The sequence below is a fragment of the Meleagris gallopavo genome, chromosome 3 (genome assembly GCF_000146605.3).
Source record: "Meleagris gallopavo isolate NT-WF06-2002-E0010 breed Aviagen turkey brand Nicholas breeding stock chromosome 3, Turkey_5.1, whole genome shotgun sequence".
NCBI classification, from domain to species: Eukaryota; Metazoa; Chordata; class Aves; order Galliformes; family Phasianidae; genus Meleagris; species Meleagris gallopavo.
Window position 1 is genome coordinate 57,508,919 of NC_015013.2, and position 5,226 is coordinate 57,514,144.

Here is a 5,226-nt window from a genome sequence, read left to right on the forward strand (position 1 = left end):
CTTCATATATTGCTTCCTTTTAATGTGACAGAAGATAAATTAACAAATTTGTGTTTGCTAAGCACTTAGTATTATTTTTCACCTCTCTCTCTCTCTCTCTTTCTTTTTTTTTTAATAGAATAAAAAGGAAATCTCTATTAATGCGCAGTGGAAGCAAGTGTTTTTCCAGTTCAGCAGTTTGAGTTGTTTCAAGAGAAGAGTAGCATGGTCTGTAACTCTGACAGCTAGTAGTAGTTTAGTTTACTGCTTCTACCACCTGCCTTCTGGCTTATTATTGGAAGCAAGAAGCATGCAATTAAGTATGAGGAAATGAAAATAAATGACACTGTTCATTGCACATTACAAAGTGCCTGGCAGAAAGAATGCAGCTTGCCTGACCTGGTGACCCCTGGGGAAAACATGTCTTTTGCCTGAGAAAAAGCCAGTGAATCAGACACTGACCGTAGTTTTATCTGATATCAAACACAGTTGTTTTGTTCCTAACAGCTTTAAACTTTTAAAATTTTAGTTTAGTTTAGTTTAGTTTAATTCCGGTTGTTTTCTTCAAAGCATTAAGATACTAATCTAAAGTGAAACTTACTGTGTGTATAGGGGCGATAGCACGCTGAACATGCAGGGATGTCTTAACAGTTTCTTGAAGAAAAGTTTTTGGATTGCATTTCCAATAGGACCAACTTTAACTGATTATTAAATTCTAAGTCATATTGTAAGTGGTAATGTTTTTTAAAAGGTGATTAATTCAGTTTGTGAAGCAACATTGCATTGAATGCAGTGTTACTAAGTATGTAACTTAGATCCTCCCCTTGCCTCAGAACCAGAATGCTTAAAGCCTGAACAGTTCTAAAATGCCTGTTTTGTGAATGCCAGATTCTCTGTCTGTGGCTTCTGCAGTTGTTAAAACATAATGGTAATAATTGGTTTTTAGTCATTCATCCGAAATTGTGTAAGCACCCCTACCAAGCTGAGTAAACATTATCCTGGTATTACAGAATAGGAAGAAACTGCAGCAGAGGGAAATCTGATAGTTTACTCAGAACATGCAGCAGATCAAAAAGTAGTTAAAAGTGAGTTACTAAATTGAGCAGGAAAATAAGAGTTTGATATAAATCATGTTTTTCTGCTACAGAAGTCAAATTCATCTTTTGTCGATCCCAGATGACTCCAGTGCATGAATTCAGCTATTACTGTCTGTTTTGTGTGGCCAGCCATAAATAGTGGAGCTTTCATAATGAAAGCAGAATCAGTTAGTAACTTCATGTTTGCATGATCTGCTACAAAGCCATAACACAGGTGAAGTTTGCCAAAGTTAGTAAACTTTTCAGTAAAGGTGAATAGCCAGTGAATATTAGAATACAAATAACTTCAGGTAGAAGTGCTGCCAAGACTTTGTGGTCTTTAATGATTTCATACTGAAGAAAGGAGTATCTTGGTAACATGATGGGTATTGTTTTGAGTGTCATTTTATTCACCCCATAACCTAAAGTAAAACTTAAGGGTGCAAACTCAGGAGGAATTGAAACCATGCAAGGTCCAAACAAAAACCACCAACTTTCACATTTCTGGCTGAATGTAAGCACAGGAATCCTGTCTTTCTCCCTCTCTGTCTCTCTCTTTCTCTTCCTCACCCACACCTTGTTCCCTCCTAACCTCTTTCTTCTTTCTCCTTTCTTCTCTCTATATTTTGCGTGGAGACTATGTAGAAGGAATTGTTTTAATCTATATTTTATTTATGTAAACTTCCCATATTCCATGAAAAGAAGTGTTTTCTATTGCACTTCTTAATATGACTTCTTAGATTCTGATAAAAGAAAGAAAGAAAAAAAAAAAGATATTTAGATATCACTTGTTCAGTTTCTTCAAGTTAAAAAGCATGTCTTTCCAGAGATGTTCTATCCTTAGTCCTGCACAACATGAAATATGGTTGACAGCTATATTACCACACTGCAGATTGCAAAGCAATTCACATTCACACTTCTAAGTGCCTCTCCTTTCAAGACTTATGGATGTATGCCAAATTACTTGCATTATGGTGTATGGCCTTCTATATGTACTTTATAGAGCAGGCCTTTGGTTTCCATTAAAATCAATGAAGTAGAGTCCCAAACAGCTTTTCTATAGAGTGTAGTGGATGTCAAGCAAGGTTAATAATAAAATACTACATATATAATACATATCTTCAACATACATCCATATTTCTATTTTTAACATGGTATTTTTGGTATTTAGGACGGAAACTCCAGTGATAAATTTAGCTGTTAAGTTCAGCTTTCAGTTTTTACCCTCACCAATGTATGTGAAAAATAAATATACAATTTAATAGACTACTTAGGCAATGTTTCCAAATGTAATGGGCCAGCAAACATTTAAGGAGCTTAAGGTCTTATGCTAAAAGAAAGAAAAACACATTAATGTTTCAAAGGAAATGGGTGAAACACAAGATACCCTTCAATGCTTGTTCATCTAGACAAATAAATGATTATGCCATCTCATAATGCCTCATTCCTAGTCTCTAAGTTCACATATTTCATTACGGTAGTTAAACAGACAAGTTAAAAAAAGATCAGAAGGAATGGTAAAATAATATCAATAATATTAATTATATGAACTATGAATATGCTTACTTTTAGTCGTATTAATGTGATAAGTGAAGCAAATTTATAGATTTTTAAAATAATGGACTCATGACAAACAGGCTAATTACAGGCCGGATTCTGGGGGAAGATGAGAAAAAGGACATGCTTTAAAGACATCTTCTTAAATCTCTTCTCCAGTGAATTTAGTGAGACTAATGCTAGATTGATGTGAAGGAGCAAGACAAGCAGAAAAGATGTACGAATAAATGTATGCAGTGGAAGGGTACATTTCATCTTTCTATTTATTGATTTACTTTTTCAATGAAATTATCGCTTTCCTTTAGGCTTACTGAACCTAGAAGCAACCTAGCAACAATACAGTTTCAAAATTGCCTTAAGTCTAGAGGAGAAAAAAAAACAACAAAAAAACATAGCATGGAAATCACTGTTGCTGGCTGTTTTCAACAAGTGTGAAATCCTTAAAGTTCCACTCATGTTAAAAGAATGTGATATTAGAATGGGGGCATGGTGGACTCGTGATACATGTTTATGTGTAGCATTATATTTTTGTGGTCCATAGTCTCTGTAGGGCTATATTCTCGCAAATGCAAATGGATTTCAGACAGTATTTTTCTCTGTAATTGTAGCATATGTGAAAACTGCTGAACTGTATCTCAAGAATAGTCTCTAAAATCAGATTCTGTGATTATCAAACATCAGTACCTCCTTTTATCAAGATAACTTGAAAGAAATGATAGGGAAGTCAGCTATATGTACTGCGAATGATTACCCGCATGTAATGTTGAAAATGAAGCAAACTCATGCCATTTAAAAATATTGGCCTAATTAGTAAGACAGAAAGTATGTTGGGTAATTTCAAAATTTTGAAAAGAAATTTCTGGGGATTAAATACAGTTCATAAGAATTACTGTATTGGTTCACACTTCTTCTTATCTCTTAAAAGGATGCATGAAGTGTGCTAGGAATAGATTACAGCAGAGAGTGCAAGTACATTGTGGTCTTTCATTTGATGTGCCCACATACTTCAGTAGTTACTTCTGGTAGGTCTAAGCCTCATGAATTCATCTAATCTCTTTCAAAATCTTGAAGATCAGCCTTGTCACAGAAAAAAAATATTGTCCATTGAAGTGGTTGAGCAGAAATTCCAAATTTAAAAAATGAGTAAGTTGTATATTTTCTTTACCAAATTGTAAGGAATCAGTCATAATTATGTAAGCCTTTTCTCCAGAGTTTTGTCAGCTCTAAACATCATAAGCTATGGTGGCAAAAATCAGCAAAGAGAGTCTGTAAAGAGCATGAAGACAAAAGGCAGAAAATTTGAATTTACGAAAAAATGTTGCTGATATCCATTGTATTAAAATCATTTATAAATTTCGAGATCAATTTTAAAGGGGCAATAGCTTTTTGCCAAGAATTTCACTTGCAGGTATGTTAACCAGGTGATCAATTCAAGGAAAATAAGTTGATTGAAGATGTTTAGAACTTAGATTAATGCAAAATGCATGGTTGAGTCTATAGGAAATTGCTTGGTAACAGCAGTATGCTTTGAACTGAGGAAATAAATTTCTGTTTAGTACTACTTGCTCTAAAGTTGAGTTCTGCTCAGATTACTGGAGAGGACATCTGAATATAGTAAAATTTATGACACAAAAGCAGGTGACTATCACCTGCTTCAATCCCGAGTTAAACTGTATGTGCTCAGATATTATTTCCCAGTCGTTATTAGCTCACTGGTAGTTCACTGTAAATGTTCTCCAGTAGCACTTAGTGAACTACCCTGGAGACCACTAGCCAGATCCTCAGCTGCTGACAAGGAAAAAAGGCATGAGTGTGAGGAAAACATCGAATTCTCACTTAAAGTCCCTTGTGTCTCATGCAAGGACCTCCTGCCAAAATATATTAGTCTAGCTCTTTGATTTCTCTTTTGTCCTCTACTGAGCCGAGTGCAGCAAGTCCAGAACTATAATATAATCTACTTAAGAACAAGATTATATACTTATCTAACTTTGGAGACAGCTCTCTACATTTTTGGCATAGCTTGAAAATGGAGACCAAAGTTACAGCTCCTGGTCAGGTCCTGCTAAGTAATGGTGAGGCCAGCATTCAAGTGAATGTGACTGATAGAAGCTGAGGATGCTGAAATCTTTGCACAGTGTACAAGTATGTATGGCCTAGTATGATGTGGAGTTTTCATTATAACATATATTGTTTTTATAATCCCAGAGTTGCGAGGAGAATTAAGTATCTGATATTCACTAATAAGTCTTGAAAAAATGCTGATTGGTTTCAGTGGAAAGGAAAAGTATTCAGAAAACATAAAACTATGATGTATTAGCATAATGTCATTGAGAATCGAGTGTTACAGTCTTTTATATTTTTTCACTGGTGTTCTATAAACATGCAACACATCAGGTTAATATATCAAATATATACATAATGTCTTCCTATAGTGTTCCATATATTGCTGTTAAATCTTCTTAAAACAGAAACGCAATGTACTCTAAGTAAATATAGAGCTACTGAATCATAACAAAAATTTTAAATTATTTTTTTTACCATAAGAACTATGTCAGAATCTCAGGTGAAAATGCTGATAGATTGAAATCAGATTTTTTTTTTCCTTTCTCAGAAA